Genomic DNA, 18573 nt, shown 5'->3' with positions numbered 1-18573 from the left:
GATTGAAATCCCTGAGCAAGGCTGAGGGGTTTTCCCCGTCTGCTGCCCTGACAGGGGGCCCAGGACTGGATCATGGCGTCCAGCTCGGGGATATATTCATACACGTTGAAATTAAATGTTAAGAGGACTTCCCTCTGAGAGCTACCAGTGCTCTCTCCTTCAAATGTACTCATCTCTGTTGCTGTCTTTTGTAAGAATGAGAAAAATTGCTTGTGATATAAATCTAGAGGTTAAATCCTACTTCAGGTGCAGAGAGGGTAGCTTGCACAGGTAAGGATTTCCACAGATACCCAACGAGAAAAAAGTCCTTTGGTAATGTGAATTATAGCCTGTGAATTTCTTGGTTGTTAAATCTTAATTTAATGTATTGGGTTTGCTTCAAGCAGTTTGCCTAATGTTGCAGGCTGCAACCTCCTTATAGTGAAATGACTGGAGATGCCCGTGTATAAAATACTCAGGGAACTGGAACCAATGTCATGGTCTCCCTTCATCTAGGTCTCTAGGGACTTACGACCTCAGAGCTGTAGCTGCAGCTCTGTTAATTCAGTTAGAATACGGGTTCCCAGGAGCCTTTATCTGTATTTTAAGGAGTTGTATACAGTGACTTCATGATGACAGAATACAGTGTAATATGATTTTAAAAAAAGAAAGAAAAAGAATGGAATGAAGCCTTCACTTCCTTCTGCTGGTCTTTGCCTTCTCTTGTTTCACTGAACCTCCTTCCTCCTGTGCTCACCCAGCTCACCCATTGTCTGAGGTTACCTACTGGTCAGGCTCATAACCACATTGCCTCCGAGGCTAGAGGACACCCCCCCCCCAAATTGATATTTGGGTCCTAAGTCTCAGCTCGATTTAAAGAGGTGCTACTGCTAAATGTCATCTTTTTTCCTGGACCCATATTGTAAAGTTTGACCCTTTGAATAAAACACCCAGGCGAGCAATGGATTAAATGGGAAATCTTTCCAAGAAACAAATTCATTCGATAGAATTACCTTGTAGGACAGATGGTAACTAGACTTATCGTGGTGATCATTTTGTGATGTATAAAAATATAGAATCACTATGTTGTACCATTGAAACTAATACAATATTGTAAGTCAATTGTACTTCAGTTAAAAAAATAGTATTACCTTGTAAATAAGGCCCAAACATGAACAGTTCCCATCCCCTCACCTCTGCTAGCCATACAGCCTGAATGGGAAAGGAGATCATTTTTTTGTTTCTTCCGTTTTGATTTTACTGAAATTGTCAAGATCAGACACACCGCTGATTATACGGAAGTCCCCAGAATATTTGTTGCACATTGATCTAATAAGCCAGTTTGGTTGTCTGCAGTTACTCGATTTTATTTTGGTGGGTATCATTGATCTCCAGTAGTTAGAGGTAAGTGAGGGCTATAAAGGTTTCCTCCCTCAGCCAGAATATTACAGTGAAAGCAATTCAGGTCAAATTCTGCCACACAGACATTTATTGATAATCAGGCCCAAAAGAGTCATACAGCCTGATCTGTATGCCCAGAGACATTCCATCCCTTATTGTTGGCAACCACTGTCTTGTGTGAAGGGTTCACTGCAGGTACACACAACAATATTCTAGCCATAGAATTCAGCTTACTTTCTGATTAAAGCACACATCTAAATCCTCCATTAAGTTTCTGAACTTTGTTGGGACTCCTGAGCCTAATGTGTCATTCCCAAGAGGTGAAGGACACTGGGCCAACCGAGTCTTATATCCAATTTATGCAAAGGTGAGCATGCCTGACTATTTCTAATGGATCCACCTGTCTTGAATGAACACCAAGAAGTTCCCCAGTGAAATATCATTTCTAGTATCCATTGTTCTAATTAAACCATTTGAAGGATTTCATAGCTGAAGCATTGAGTGTGGCTTTTTTTCTCATTAAAAAAATTAACGTATATCTTCCTTCTTACACCCTTTTTAGGGTAGAGTTCTGTGAATTTTGACAAATGCATACACCATAATCAAGATAGAGAATGCTTCCATCACCCTCCAAAATTCCCCCATGACTTGCTCATGAGATTAGAGAAAATACCTTTATTGAGGTATCATTTATATACCATTACTACACCCATTTTAAGTATACAATTCAGTAACTTTTGGTACATTATTTATTTTTAAAATTATAGTAAAACATATAACAAAACTTGGGCATTTTAACTATTTTTCAGTGTGCAGTTCAGTGGTGCTAATTCTGTTCACAGTGTTCTGCAACCATCAGTACTATCTATTTGCAAAACTTTTTCATCACCCCAATTATAAGCTCTGTACCCATTAAGTGTTAAGCAATAACTACCTATTTTCCCCGCCCCAGCCCCTGGGAACCACTGTTTCTATTTTCTGTCTAGCTACCTCATGTAAGTGGAATTAGACAATATTTGTCCTTTTGTGTCTGGCTTCTTTCACTTAGTACAGTATTTTCAAGGTTCGCTCATGTTATAGTATGTGGCATTCCTTTTTAGGGCTGAATGATATTCTGTTTTATGGATACACCCCATTTTGTTCATCTATCTGTAGGCACTTGGTTTATTTCCCTTTATTGTGAATAAAGCTGCAGTGAGCATTGACTTAAAGGTATTTGTTTACTCTCTGTTTTCAGTTCTTTGGAGTGTATACCTAGGAGTAGAATTGCTGGGTCACATGGTAATTCTATGTTTAGTTTTTTAAGGAAGTGCAGAAATATTACAAAGCAGCTGAGCCCCTTTACATTCCCACCAGCAATGTACGAGAGTTCTGATTTCTCCATATTCTTGCCAGCACTTATTTTCCATTTTCAAAAGTGTAGCCATCCTGATAGGTGTGAAGTGGCACTTCATTGTAGTTTTCTGTTACATTTCCCTAATAATGAATGATGTGCTCTTTGGACATGTGTATATCCTCTTTGGAGAAATAGCTGTTCAAGACCTTTGCCCATTTTTTAAATTGGGTAGTTTGTCTTTTTGTTTGTTGAATTCTTGAGTGTTGAATTCTTTGATTAGAGATTTTAGTTGCTAACTGATTGCCCCTGGAGTGTGTATGCTCAGTTAGGGTTGTTCAGATGTTAACAGTGGTGTGCTGGTAAGCATTTAAAGCCCTGATTTATAGTTTTTGCCAACTTGCATACTTCATTTCAAGCTACCAACTTGTCCTCACCAAAGTAACAAAGTTGGGAAGGGATGCGCAGAATCAAGGCTTGTTAGCCCATGCAGCTGTGTGTCCAGCACAGGACTGGATGTTAACTAACTGCTCTACAGTGTAGAAAACGAATATACATATACATCTCACAATGTCTAGGCTGAAAGTATTTTAAATTAAATTACAGACATCATAACTGAAGTGAATGAAAGTGAATTTCAGTAACTCTTTAACTCCCCCACTGAAAGTAAAAATAGCTACCACTGGCTGAGCACATCATATGGTAGACATGTTCCAGGTGTTTGATACATATTACCAGTCAACAGAGGAAGAAGCTTAAATAAAACAAGTGAGGAGTAGGCTGAGACTTGAGGTTGGACTCCAGGGCCACTGAGTTTGCTCTCTGTGCCACGCTGCCTTCTGTCCCATTCATGAACTTTACTAAGTGTCAACTCCCATACACACAATGAATGACTTTCTTCTAACCTCAGAGACCCTTCCATGTTACTCTTTCCCCTCTAGCCTCTCCAAAACCTACAAATTAGAAGTGAAAACCAAAGCCATGTTGATACTACCTATTAATGAACTGTAGAGGGTTAAAAATATCCATTTCCTGATTGTAAAAAAAAAAAAAAAACAAAAAAAACCCACGTTTTGTAAGAAAAATTTAAGGAAGTCAGAAATGGAAAAAACAGTAAAAACCCTCCATCATCACATCTACCAGAGATAATCATTATTAACAGCTACCATTTATTCTTCCAGATCTTTTATATTTCTCTTTCCTTTTTTTTTTTTAAATGAAACTGGGATGATTCCCTACAATCTGAAACTTTTCTCGTCAGACAATAGAGTTGGATGCCAATGCATGTAGCACTGTTCACTCCTTTTAACAGCTACATAGTATCTCTGGTGAGAAAGAAGTGTAAGGGATTTTGAGGGACTGTTTTGAAGAAAGGATAATAGGTGGTTCAGGGGACAAAAAGATTGATAAATGCCTTTGGGTACCAATAACAGCACCATTCTGTCTGCTCCCTCCCTCAGAGCTACCGTAACTCGCCTACCTGGAGTGATAAGATGCAAATCAATGAATGTTGTTAAGTGTGTTGCAGGAAAACTCTTCAATAAACTAAGCCATTCAGGGATAATTGTGAGATAAGACTACATATTAAATTCTTTCACAAGTCTTTAGGGCTTCGCAGCTCTGGTCTTTGAAACCCTATTTGAAACTTCTTTTTTCAACTCCAGTAGGACCTGCTCTGAATTTGAGAAACATTGTTTTCAAGGCAGCACAACCTTTTAATTTCTCTTCATCTGTTGCTCATTTTACTAGATGGCCACCACCAGATTTTTGTTTTGTGATCTGTTGTTTCTCCAGTATTCTTAATAGTTGTCAGTGTTTTTGTTTTTTCCTCCATCCAGATGCTCACCACTAGCAAAATTCCTACTGACTTTAGCAGGCATGGCATTTCTGATTGTTGCAACTGGGAATTGATGGGAGGAAGGAAGGTTATGGAGGGGAAGGTTTAGGCTTGAAGTAATAGAAGTGTCTGACAGCCGTTATTAGGGGGCTGTCAAAATAGAATGCTTTACTGTCCGGCGTGTATCACTCCAGGGAATGAAATAATCTAAGAATGATAAGCTCTCAATTGCCATCTGTCGGTTTGTGATGCTGCTTGTTTGTTCTAGTTAACATTGAACACTGACCTCACATGCCACTTGGAGAAACTTTGAGGAAGATAAGATGATCATAGGGTGTAAAGCAAGCCAACTGAAGGCCTGTCAAGAGAGATGGGCTTAAAGGCCAGTGGTATCCGCTGTCAAGATTTGCCTATCTCGTGCTTTCTTCTTTCCTCTTTACCCTAGGGAGCTGCCAGCTTGCTGTTATTCCCTGTGATACAACATATTTAACATTTGCATTCTTTCCCCAGTTTAAACAAATTAGTTTATTAGGGGTGGAGGGCTGAGAGGTCTGTGTTGGGGTTGGATGCTATCTGTTTTCTTAATTAAGAAGGTAAGACTATGGGTGCTTGAAGCTCCTAATTGGATGTATCATTATCTTTCAGATTACATGCTAAGCATCAGGCTTGTGCATATATATTGTACCGTGCCTTCTGGTCCATATCCCCTTCAAAGGCAAACTACTCCACGCCAGCTGTGCTGGGGCAGTAGCCATGAACTGTGCCAGCGATCCTACCTCCTTGGCTTAAATTGATGGGACTGAGAGTGGCCATCCGTCCTCAAAACAGCCCACTGATCACCTGGCAAGTGATATGGGCTTGATAAGATGAGCTGGGCCATGCATATTCCTCTCTTAGGAAATTAGAATTGGGAAGCTGAGAGACTAAACAAGACAGTTTGCAGCCGGGACAAGAGCCAAAAGATGCCAGGGAGGGGAGCAGTCATGTCAGGCCAAGTCCAAGCAGCGCTACGAGGAGACAGGAGCCATGACGAAACAGGAAGCTGGTAAGAGAGGAGTAGAGATGTCCTGAGAGACAGAGTTAGCCGTTCCTCATGATCACTTTGAACCCAGAACCACCCTCTAGTTCTCCTGAGGCCGAGCTTTATCCTGCACCAGGATTCTCATGGGATACCTGTTTTTCTTACCCTAAACCGCTCTTTTATTGAGTCATCTTGATTAGGACTTTTCTTTCAAAAAAAAAATTTGTCAGACCAACATTTGTGTTTCAATTTTTTTAATAATAGCAAGAAAAAAAAAAGAGATAAGTGTTAGTGAGGATGTAGAGAAATTGGAACCCTTGTACACTGCTGATGGGAATGCAAAATGGTACAGCTGCTATGGAAAACAGTACGGAGATTCCTCAAAAATAGAACTGCCATATGATCCAGCAATTCCACTTCTGGATATTTAGCCGAAAGAATTGGAATCAGGATCTCAAAGAGGTATTAGCACTCCAGTGTTCATTGCAGCACTATTCACAATAGCCAAGATGTAGAAATGATCCAGATATCATCCACTGATGGTTGAGTGGATAAAGACAAAATATATATGCACGATGGAATATTATTCAGTCTTAATAAGGAAGAAATCCTGTCATATGCTATGACATGGATGCACCTTGAGGATATTATGGTAAATGAAATAAGGCAGTCCCAGAAGGACAAATACTACATGCTTCCAGTTCTATGAGGTATTTAAATAGTCAAATTTATAGAATCAGAGTAGAAGATGGTTACTAGAAGCTGGGAAGAAAGGGTTACCAGGGGCCGGGAAATTTCTAATCAATGAGCAGAAAGTTTCAATTACGTAAGATGAACACGTTCTAGAAATCTGCTACATGACGTTACCTGTAGTTAACAATAGTGTATTGTATTGCACACTTCTAAATTTGTTAAGAGGATAGAACTAATTAATGTTAAATGTTCTTACCATAATAAAATAAATTGTCAGACCAGATCTAGGTCTACAATTGTAGACTTTGGGGCTGAATCAACAACGGTTGGTTAACATTTAGGGTTAATGTTAAGTGCTGAAGACTCTTCTGAGTGTTATAGAAAAACACAGATACCTGATTATTTCTCTTAAGCTTAGTACTGACATTATGGGCTTTAAATCTGTGTTCCTGGCAAACAGTGAGAATGAAAAGAGGCAGGGATTCTGACTGTTCACTTGCCACCTCACAGCTCTCAACCAACAGGGGGCCTTCTTTTTCCTATTTAACCTCTCAGTAGAATATTTGCCTTTCATTTATTCCTCTTTCCAGTCAACTCTTGATTATTCATGTAATAGAGGAAAACATTAATGTGAGTAATGAAAAGACCTCCCCAGCTTGGCCTCTGTTCTCTGCCAAAGTAGCACTGAGTTCCAGAAATGGAAACCAACCATCAGGAGAGGTAAGGAGGCTGAAAAAAAGTTGAGGCAGGGCCAAGCAAATTAACATTGTTTCTTCTCCCACTTTTATACCTTCCTTCTAAATGGTCTCTGTGGAGTTCCTTTTCTGGTGCCAGTAGGAGATTGCTGGAAAGGCACTGCCATCTGCTTGGATTAAAGTGAAAATATGGAATTTTTAAAAACTAAAATACAGTTGGGGGCAAGTTGACTAGGATGCTGTCTTTTCTCTTGCGTCGATTTTACCTTCTGTCAGTGTCTCAACATCAGATTGCCCAGCTTTCTGATTGGCAAATGGTTATTCTCAGTTCAAGGTTGGGGACTCAAGCTAGCTAAAATATCTGCCGTGCAATTTCTAAAGTTTGGTTCTTAAGCCGTTTGCATCAGTCACCTTGGGTGCCTATGAAAATTGCTGATTCCTGAGCCCTACCCCAGCCCTATTGAGTCCAGATAAGGGGAAAGGGAATTGACCTGTGAAAATGAATTTTAACCCACCCCTTTCTAGGTGATCTGTATACACATTGAACTTTGAGAGTGACTACTCTGTATGTAAAAGGACCTGAGGGGATTTGGAGGGTAGTTCTGAGAAATTACCAACACTTCCATTATCCCTCACTGTTAGTAGGCCAAGTGAGTAGGTGGGGAAAGTGGGGTGTTTTTTCAAGAGCAAGCATATAGGGATTTTCTATCGAAAGGGAAATGAAGGAAAATGGAGACGCTAGCATGCAAACTTAGATGGCACTTAGCATTCAAATATTTGTTGAATTGCTGCCTGAATAATTGGGAGTTGATTGGGCAGGGACACAGGAAAATTGTATATAAGTTACAGATTTGGTTTGCATCCATGTTTCCTTCTAAAGAGACCACCCTCTTCCCCATTTCTGCATTGTCTTTATTTAGAGTGAAAAATAGCTGGTCATCTCCAACATATTTGGGGTTTTGTGGTAATTTAAATATATAAATAGACATTCCATGATGCCACTAAATGCTTGCACCTAAATATAATCCTACTAATCAAAATGAGAATATTGTGTTTATTTTAAGATAGTGATTGCAGTGTTCAGTCTTTATTTTCAAACACTGGCTCCATGGAGGAAAGCAAGGTCCTGTGTTTCATTGCTTTCCAGGCATTCCCCAACAACTGTTGAAAGGGTTTTGTTCCAAAAGTTTCTTTGGAAGTCTGTTTAGAATTCAGATTGCATTTTCCCATGGATACAATATTCTTGGGGGTCCGGTTGCCATACCAGCCAGCAAAAGCCTATTTAATCTGAAATGGAATGGAAGTACAGTCCCTTGGCCCCTAACCAGGATCCCTAACAGTGTTTTTATGGGAAAAAGCACCAGAGTTTCAGACCTGGGATCCTCTGCACACATCCGAGTTTCACTCTTTGAGCAGAATCATGGGGATTTATTGTCAGAGGGAACATTTCAGACTCCCTCATGTGGCTTCCTAGACCTTGAGTGCTGGCTTCTGCTCTCCCTTCCAGCATTACTTCTTACAGGTTTCCCCTGGCACTCTATAATACCAAGGCGAAGTTCTTAATAATATGGAAAGTGCACAAATGATTTAGTCCAGGGGTTCTCAACCTTCTTGTAGCTGCTATACACATGATGGTCTTTGTGTGCTCAGCAGACTAAGTTGAGGGCTGCATCAATAAGAAGATAATATTTGGGTCATGTAGAATTCCCAACTGCTGTATCTGTAACTCACCTCTGCTCTCTGACTCAAGAAAGCATATAAAAGCGTTTTGCATGTGAGAAAGGGTGAACTATCAAAGGGATAAGATACAGATGAAAAGATATGTAGATAATTTGCAAACTTCAGTACTCTTAACTTTTATTCCGTAATAAATCCCTTGCCTCACCTCTCTTGCCTGGTGAGACATACCCGTAGGCTGCTAAACCGGGCTGAGAAGCACAAATCTGGTCCAACTCTCTTTTTCAGATGTGGACTTTGAGGTTTAGAGAGGGCAGGGTTTTTGCCCAGGTCCATACTTTAGTTAGCAGGTATTCTGGGATTTAAACCTAAGGCTTCTGATTCCCAGGCCATTGTATCTTCTTCCAGAGCTGTATGTTCTGTAAATAAAGTCTGCATGCATTAGAACAACTCATCCTTCTGTGGAAATCTGAGGCAGTCTCAAATCATTTGATCAGGGTCACTATTAGCAAATAGATTAGGGTAAACAGGAGGGTGAAGCAATGCAAAAAGTACATTCTGTGATTTGGGTTTGGCTCATTAATGCGGGGCCTGGGGGAGAGCTCAGGGAGTACGGCTCACCCAAGGCACTGCTTACAGAATTGAGACATAACAGATGGCTCTTCATTATTCTAGGATTCCACATCTGCAGAGAGTGTAGAACATGACTGAGTGCTCAGTGGGTATTTCTTGATTATGCGATTTGCTGAAATCACTCTGCTGGTGTGATAATACCATTTAGAAAATTTTTTATACCATCAAGCATTTGATTGGTAAGCATGTGGTTTGATAAATGAGGTGGTTGTTGTTGTTAGTTACTATTATTAGTTTTAAGGAGCCCCTGTAGAACTAGGAGGGCCCTTTAAGGCCATTTGGTTTGGGTCCCTGCCTCAGCTATTAAAAATTACCCAGGGACCTTAAATACCTGTTGTTTAATGTTATTTGCACTTCTGGTCATGATTCTTACGGGTTTCTTCTGCTCAGAAGAGAATGCCATAGGACTGAATTAAAGGACACAGCCTAGTGGGTCACCTAAGTAAAGTTCAAAGGCATTTAGGAGAAAAAGGCCCATCTGTTGGCCCCTGGAGAGGAAGTTGCAAGGAAAGCAGGGCTTTTCCAGGTTGGATTCAAGGTTGGATTCTTGTGGAAGGGATGTGGTTGGCTGGAGAGGACGGCATAGCTCATTTCTCATCTGCCTTCCTGTACAACACACTCCAGGAGTCCCACATCAGGCTGGGTACTTCTCCCTGCCGTGAAGAAGACAAGCAAGCAGGTGGCTAATTAAAAAGATTGAAAGTCCCAAAGCCAACCTCAAAGGCTTACGAGAGCCAAGCCTCCTTCCACTGGGCTACCTAGAGTCCTTGTAGACTGGTGGGCCAATGTCATCATGAGTAAGAAAGGAAAGCAGCATTCATTGTGCCCCTTTAAGAAAAGATAATGGACAGCTTTGTGTGCCCTCAAACCGCCAATGTTTTTTAGTCCATCGCAGTGTTGCTTCTGTGCGTCTTCTTTAAGGTCACTCTGAATAAACTCTCATCTGTCTGTCTGGACTGAAGGAAACAGAATGAGCCTAGAACAGCTATTCCTGAAGCCATGCACCACCAAATTCTGGGCCATTCGCATCTACCTCAATTCCTCATAATGTGACAGAAAGCGTTTGGGTTCTAGGTAACAATGCAAAGCTTCCTGGAGGGAACCAAATGTGGAAAGTGTTATAATTTGAGGCAGTTTTCAGAAAAGAGCCCCTTCTGGTAAAGAAAGGCTCCTTTTCCCTTTCTTTCTTTTCTTTTTTTTTTCTTTTTTTTTCACATTTATGCCTCATCACATTTTGTCCAATTTCAGCTCATCCCAGGCTGAAGTTTTCTTTTGATGCTGCTTTCCAGAATAGCCCCTGACTGTAGAAAGGGAACAAAAGGCCAACTCCCCATGCGTCCCCAGCCCTTTCATCCATCTCAGTGCTTCCCTCGCTGGGAACAAAACCCAAGCTCTAGGGTCAGAGCACAGACGGAGGAAGAGCAGAGGAAGAGTGCTATCTAAAACTCCAAGCCCATGCTGATTTCATGTTTCATTGTTATTCTGCTTTGAGACACAGGGACAGACGCAGGTAGGGAAGCGAGAGAAGGCCGCAGGGGGAAAAACTTGGTCCATGACCTCTGTAAAAACAGACATCCCTATTTTTTCTCAGAAGTTCAGTTAAGAAGAAAGTGTATTTTTAAGGGTTTGCTTTGCTAATTCAGGGTTGCTTTCCATCTGGAGGGCAGGTGTGTCAAGTTACCCAGGCCGGAATATGAAGCAGGAGTTTGATGCTCTGACGTTCGGGCGGGTGCTCAGATGCCAAGCTTTTTGTTCTCTTGTTTCTGGTCCATTCTTAGGTGTCCACTTTTTGTCTTCACCTTCCTTTGGTTGCAAGTCACGGAAGTCCTATCTCTTTGTGCTCCCAGCTTATTGTCTAGGTTACAGACTTTGGCCTGCCTTTTTTTTTTTGAGGGGAGTATACTGCTTAAAGAAGAATTTAAAAAATAGTGACTGAGAGTTCTCCAAGAATACTGGGGTACCCAGCAGTGGGTAGAGCTGGGGTTCGCAAACCTGGCTATACCTTGAAATCACCTGGGATGCTCTAAAATACTGCTTCCCATGTCCCACACCTGACCAGTTAAGTTGGGATCTTGAGAAATGGGCCCCAGGAATTGGGATTTTATTTTAAATTAACTGCCTAGGTGATTCTAGTGTGCATTCAGCATTTAGAACCATTGAGTTTTAACAGCAAAGCCAAACAGCTGGGTTCTGGGCTGTTTGAGATATGGGAGGAAATAGGATCAACTTTTCTGTACCTTAGTTTTTCCTGCCTAGAAGATGTAACGATCAGTAAAGCTTGAGGAGTTAAAGAGTCTCACTGTGACTGTCCTGTCATTACTGTCACATACAAAAGAGTGGCACCTTCCCTTCAAAAAAAAAATATCCAATTATCCAGCTGGCTTGGTGTCTGGGCCATAACAGTGGCTTGAGGCAGTCTCGGGGATTAAAATAAATCTTTCCAGTTGCTTGAAGAAGGAGCTTATCTGTGGGGAGGCACAGCAATTTCACTTTCCCTAGTACTGTTCGGACAGAGCTTTCCGGGTTTTTGAACCTGTTCTGACTTCTAGCTGACTCCCTTCTGTACTCCAGGAGGTTAGCAGAGTTGGGTGCCATATTTTTATTCTTTGTGACATTCCCTTTTTAATTGTGTTTTTCTAACATTAAGGCAATACCACGCCTATGGTCCAAACCCGAAACATTACAAAAATATGACATGTAGCAGAGTCCCCTCGAAGTCTGTGTCTCAGAGGTAATCACCATAAACATGTTTTTCCTTCAGATTTTATGTTTGATTGGTTGTGATATAAAAACTCAAGCTTATTTGAAAGGACTAGAACGGCATATATAATTCCCTCCAACCCGTGACCCCTAATCTGCTGTTTTTTTGTCCCCAGGTTCCTAATATGAGATGTGGATGGGAGATTAGAAGCGAAGACATAAACACCAACCATTATTCTTGCCAGTAGTTTTCTTCTTTCCTGCCAGAATTCTCATCTGACAAAATGGCCTGTTGAGAGTTAGGGTCATCTACCAGCCAGCTTTATAACTGGTTGACAGAGTGCTGGCAATAATCTAGACCAGAAGACCTTTGTCAAATGGATTGTGAACTTGCAGACATGATCTATGTCCTGTATCTCTGTGTGTGCCCAGAACCCCAGCAAGGACAAACTGATGCAGGCACTAGATGATAGGTACTTTTTATTACCTTCTCATTTTATAATTTAGCAACCCTTAAAGGGGTAGGTATTTTTATTCCCATTGTTAAAGATAAGGAAACTGAGGCTTAATGAGATATATATATAAAACCTCCCTTCCTTAAAAATACTCTTGTTTGCCTCTAGTGCCCCAATCCTTGACCATACTTGCATAGCTTCCCAGTGGCAGAGCTCTGCAAACATTTGCTGGCTCATGTGGCTGTGACCCTGACACAGTTGGTTCTTGCAGGAGTTGGATACCATCCATCTGTCTCACAGGTTGGCCTGGGCTCTGTTCCTTCGGAGTTGTCTGGAAGAGTTTTAAGACAAGCAGGTCACCCTGTTCTAAATATTTTTCTGGGATTGAGGTCAAGGTGGGCAGTGTGAGCCTATCTTAAATGGATCAGAGGAGGAGGGCTCCCAAGGCTCCCCGAAAGGTCAAGCCTCTCTGTCCTCACCACCCCTCTTCCCTTCTCTTCCAGCTTGCGTCTTGGGCTGGGCTCTGGCCAAGAAGCCAAGTCACACTGGCACATGTCTCCTGGGGAACTTCTCTGTGTCTGACACTTTGTTAGGCACTGCAGAGAGTGGAGGCAGAGGAAACTCCTCAGAAGGCAAATGAGGGAGACAAAAGGTAGTTTTGGCTACAAACGTGGTCTTTGGAATCAGACAGTTTTAGGTTCAAGGCCTGACTCTTATTTACTGAGTGGTATGACATTAGGCAAGTTATTTAACCTTTCCTTTGCTCAGTTTCCTCATATGTAAATGGCAGTGAGGTGGGATGGAGAATAGCACTTACTTCATAGGGTTGCTATGAGGAATACACAAATATAGTACCAGGCACATAGTGAAGCACTCAATAAAGAACAGTTGCTGCCATCATCATCGTCGTCATCATCATCATCATCATCATCATCACCACCACCACCACCACCACCACCACTACCACCACCACCATCACTACTACTATTATTATTACAACAGTAGGAGACTAATGGAGAGAGAAGTGTATAGTACCAGTATGTACAAGTGGCATTCACAAAAGGAGTGATCAAACTGGGGGGTGGGGAGGAGTTATCCAGGAACCCTCTGGAGGAGGTAGAAGAAGTGGAGTGAAATATGCCAGGTAGAGCAAATAGGAAAGTGAGAGGCTGAACTGAACTGGAGTGAGGAGAAAAGAAGGAACAAACCCAACATCTGTCATACTTGGACTCTGCTCACCTGTTTTCACAGCCAATCTGTCCAGCCCTTTCTGGCTCCCTATTGGTGTCCTGCATTGCTGCTTGTGGTTTAGATGTGGTCGTCAGAGGGGGGCTTGTTGCTGGCTGCTCTGACTGGGATTTAGAGGGTGTCTGTGCCTTGGTGGAGATGACATGGATCCTAACTCCGCAGTTTGGTTGGTGGGTTCAGAGTCTAATTAGCTTGCCTAGGGATGTTGGTTTCACACTCCCCAACCTTGCAAAAGACTGCTTGATAAACCACAAGTCAAATGAATGAATTGATGAGGGGAGAGAGATCTGTATAGACACATAACACTTGTGTCTATCAGCCAGGTCATACCCTTCCTGATAGCGAGATTCTTGAAGCCAAATTAAACAGGGGCATATTTGATAACCTAAAATCAGAACTGAATGGAATTGAAGGGTCTTACGTGAGAGGAGACCATGTGTTACCAGAGAGTACGTTTTTGTCTCCTCACAGAAAGAATTCAGAGCTGAAACATGGAGGTCAAGAAAGTATAGTGAGGATTTATTAAGTGATAAGACACTCAAGGGGAGAGTGGGCAGACTCAGGCGAGTAGCTGTGCTGAATTTCTTTGGCAAGCTGGTTACATAGGGTGTAGAAATGAATGGACAGAATATTTATTGGGGAGGGAGGGGTTTGGGGTTGTATTTCCTGATTTTCATCCTAGCTCCACCTTCCCAAGGCAATGAGGGATTTTTGTCCTTATTTAGTCTGATTAGTAGTGTCATGGCATTGGTGCATGGTAGGTACTTCTTATCTGCAAGGCTTATTTTACAGTAATAAGAGTATAATGAGGCTCAAGGTCTACTGGAAGTCAAATCTTCTGCCATCTTGGGCCTAGTTGGTTCTGACCTGTTTGTGTCCTATCCTCAGTAGCTGTGTTATTCTTTTAATAGTTCTACCCTGCCCACTTCCCTCCCATCTCATATGTAGGTACATCACACCTTTTTATTGACAAGAACATGTATCCTTTTCTCTCTCCACTGCTGGAAAAACGTCAGTGACAATTTTTCTCTTGGATGTTTCTGTTTTCTAATTCCATGCAAAAACTGTGCATGTGCTGTGACCATGTTATTCTCCTAAGTTTCTCTTTAATCTTCTTAAGATTTGGAAAATACCCACTTCTCAACAGCAATATAGTTAGAGTGATTTCTTCTCGTTGAATATACTTTTGGGCTTTGTTCACAAATTCTGATGTTTCCAATCAGGGCTGCCACGAATGGCTATGCACTGCACAACCCTAGGAGAGGGTGCCATTCACATAGACTGTAATTGAATGGCGCCACTAGGGTTGTGCAGTGCACAACCTACACAGCTATACTCGGTGGCCCTGACATAATGTAATGTTGGTTTTCTTCATCAAGAGCCGGGTTTGGGGAGAGGTAGAGAGTAACAGTTTGGAACCATTCTCAGGGGCTTAGTAAGGGGGCTGAAGCTGTGAGCATCTGCCTAACTAGGAAAGGAAGTGATAAGTACAGTTGTAGCTTTAAGAGGATTACCCTCTGGCAGTGGGAGGACTACTTACCCTTATTCTTTCAGTAAATAAGTTTTTAAAAATATTTAATTTATTTATTATTGTTTTATTTAATTGTTTTATTTTGGTGGGGGACTGGGGAGACAATGAGGGTTTTTTTTTATTTTTAGAGGAGGCACTGGGGAATGAATCCAGAACCTCATGCATGCTAAGCATGCACTCTGCCACTTGAGCTATACCCTGCCCCCAGTAAATAAGTTTTTGAGGGCCTAGTATATAAGGGTTGAAGAATAAGGAAAGATTTGCATTGGAGGGAGTATTTGAACTGGGCCTTATAAGAGAAGCAGTGTATCAACATGTAAAGGTGAGTTGTGAGGATCCAAGGGAAAAGAACAGCAAGAGGAAAGACAAAGATGGAAAACTGCATGAGGTATCTGGATAATGGTAAATAATTCATTTTGGTTCGATAGCATGTGAGAAAGGGTAGTGAGTGATAATGCTGGTGTGTAGGGGGTGTGAAATAATGGGGGAGGGGAGAGACTTGGATACCAAATTAAGGATTTTGAACTTTATTCAACAGACAATAAAAAGCCATATGAAGTTTGTTTTTAAAAAATAGTTTTTTGAGATATAATTCATTTACTGTACATTTCACCCATTTAAAGTGTTCAATCAGTGGTTTTTAGTATATTCACAGGCATGTACAGCCATTACCACAGTCAATTTAGAACCTTTTCATCACCTCAAAAAGAAGCTCCATACCATTTAGCTATCACTCTCCTACCTGTCCTTCCCCCACCCCCCTAGCTGTAAGCAACAACTAATCTGCTTTCTGCTTCTACAGATTTGCCTACTGGGGACATTTCAGAGATGGAGTCATATAATATATGGTTTGTTTTGACTGGCTTCTTTCACCTGTATAATATTTTAAAGGTTCATCCAAGTTGCAGCATGTATGAGAACTCCACTCCTTTTTGTGGCCAAGTAATATTCCATTGGATGGGTATACCACATTTTGTTTATCCATTCTTTCATTGATGAGTATTTGGACATCCTTATATCTATCCTTATATCCATGTGTAAGTTTTTATGTGAACATTTCTCTTGGATATATACATAGTAGTGGAATTGCTTGGTCTTTGTTTATCCTTTTGATTAACTGCCAAACTGTTTTCAATATTGCAGCACCATTTTACATCCCGACGCAGTGTATGAGGTTTCCAATTTCTCCACATCATGAACACTTGTGATTGCCTTTTTTATTTTAGTCTTACTTGTGGGTGTGAAGTGGTATCTAATTGTAGATTTGATTTGCATTTCCCTGATGACTAATGATATTGAATACCTTTTCATGTGCATATTGGCCATTTGTGTGTCTTTGGAAAAAAATGTCTATTCGAATCCTTAGCCCACTTTTTAACTTGATTATTTCTTTTTATTGTTGAGCTTTGAGAGCTATTTATATATTCTGCATAATAGACCCTTATCAGAGATAAGATTTGCAAAAATTTTCTCCTATTCTTTAGGCTGTCATTTTTACTTTCTTGATAGTATGCTTTGAAACACAAAATACCTTAATTTTCATGAAGTCTAGTTTACCTATATCCAGTTTACCTGTATCTTTTGTTGCTCGTGCTTTTGGTGTCACATCTAAGAATCTATTGCCAAATCGGGATCATGAAGATTTACCATTGTATTTACTTTTAAGAGTTTTATAGTTTTTGCTTTTACATTTAGGTCTTTGACTGATTTTGAGTTAATTTCTGTATATGGTTGTGAGGTGGGGGTCCGGACTTCATTCTTATACATATGGAAATCCAGTTTTCCCAGCACCATTTGTTGGAGAGACTCTTTCCCCATTGAATGGTCTCAGCACCCTTGTTGAAAATCAGTTGTGAGTGTCAATTTTTAGACTTTTCAATTCTATTCATTAGCCTATATGTCTATCCTCATGCCAGTACCACAGTGTCTTTATTACTGTTGCTTTATAGTAAGTTTTGAAATCAGGTGGTGTGGGCCTTCCTACTTATTCTTCTTTTCATGATTGTTCTGGCTACTTGGGGTACCTTGCAATTCCGTATCAATTTTAGAATTAACTTGTCGGTTTGTATAAAGACATCAGCTGAGATTCTGATAGAGATTGTGTTGAATCTATCATCTGGGATATTTAAGGAGCAGTATAACATGATCAGAGCTCTGTTTTAAGAACAGGAACCTGGCAGTACTGTATGAACTAAAATGAAGAAGGAGAGACATTGTAGTCTTGAAGATCAGATAGGAAACTGATCTTAAGTAGTTTAAGAAAATGAGAGGAACTGAATTAGGAAAAGATCATGAGGATGGACTTGAGATATATTGAAAAGGTTAAAGTGTCAAGATGACAGGACTTGGGGACTGACTGCATGTGGGGGCTAAGAAAGAGGGGAGGCATCAAAGATAGCAGCTCTAAGGTTTGAAGATAGGCTAATGGATTGGGTAACAATACTTTTTTTTTTAAACTTTGTATTTTAAAATGATTTTTGATTTACAGAAAAGTTGTAAAGATTTTACAGAGAATTTCTGTATATCCTTTCTTCAACTTCCCCTAATGTTAACATCTTGTATAGACATGTTAAAATTCCTTTTTTTCTTGTTAAAATTCTTAAAACTGAGAAATGAGCATTGATGCTTGAATTCAACTATAGACTTTATTCTGATTTCACCAGTTTTTCTACAAATGTCCTTTGTTCCAGGACCCAATCCAAGATCCCACATTGCATTTGGTTCTTACATCTTCTTAGTCTCCTCCATCCATGACAGTTCCTCAGTCTCTTTCATTACCTTGTCAGTATTGAAGAGTCCTGGTCAGTTACTTTGTAAAATGTTCCTTATTTGGACTTATTTGGACTTATCTGTTTTCATTATTACATTTGGGTAATTTGGCAAAAATACCACAGAAGTGATACTGTCCCCTTCTTGGTACATCATATCAGGGGGTATATGAAGATATGTGTTATTACTGGTGATGTTAACCTTGGTCACTTGGCTAAGGTAGTGTCTCCCAGATTCTTCTACCATAAAGTTGCTATTCTTCCTTTGTAATCAACAAGTATTTCCTGTGCAAAAATGATAATCTTTCATTGCTAATCAGCATCTATCAGTGGTTCTTGCCTGCAACAGTTATCACTGCAATGTTTGCCTAGTGTTTATTCCCTCCGCCCTGCCTTCTGCCTTTATCAGTTGGAATTCTACTGTTGGAGGAGCTGTCCCTTGTCTCGAATTTTTTGAGGGAGCAGTTAGCCAGGGAAGAGGTTAGGAAAAGAAGATGGCAAGTTCAGACTTAGGCATGTTAGGTCTGAGATACCTGTATGACATCCAGATGGAAATATCCAGAAAACATCTGTTATCTGCATAGAAACAACAGGTAAGTTTA

General features: G+C 40.7%; 1 protein-coding gene across 11 annotated transcripts in view; it reads left to right on the top strand.

Moving 5' to 3' along the window:
* Positions 1 to 18573, top strand: part of TMEM164 (transmembrane protein 164) — a 150039-nt gene that overhangs the window by 31454 nt on the left and 100012 nt on the right. Inside the window, exon 1 of one of the 11 annotated variants that reach the window (XM_010963670.3) lies at positions 14999 to 18564. The exons of the other annotated variants lie outside the window; for them this stretch is intronic. The gene's annotated coding sequence lies outside the window, so the exon portion shown is untranslated. Of the gene's footprint in view, positions 1 to 14998; positions 18565 to 18573 lie in introns of those variants that run through there. 11 annotated transcript variants of the gene reach the window in all.

The sequence above is a fragment of the Camelus bactrianus genome, chromosome X (genome assembly GCF_048773025.1).
Source record: "Camelus bactrianus isolate YW-2024 breed Bactrian camel chromosome X, ASM4877302v1, whole genome shotgun sequence".
Lineage (NCBI taxonomy): Eukaryota > Metazoa > Chordata > Mammalia > Artiodactyla > Camelidae > Camelus > Camelus bactrianus.
The sequence above is the reverse complement of the archived record's forward strand: the minus strand, read 5'-3'. Positions and strand labels throughout refer to the sequence as shown.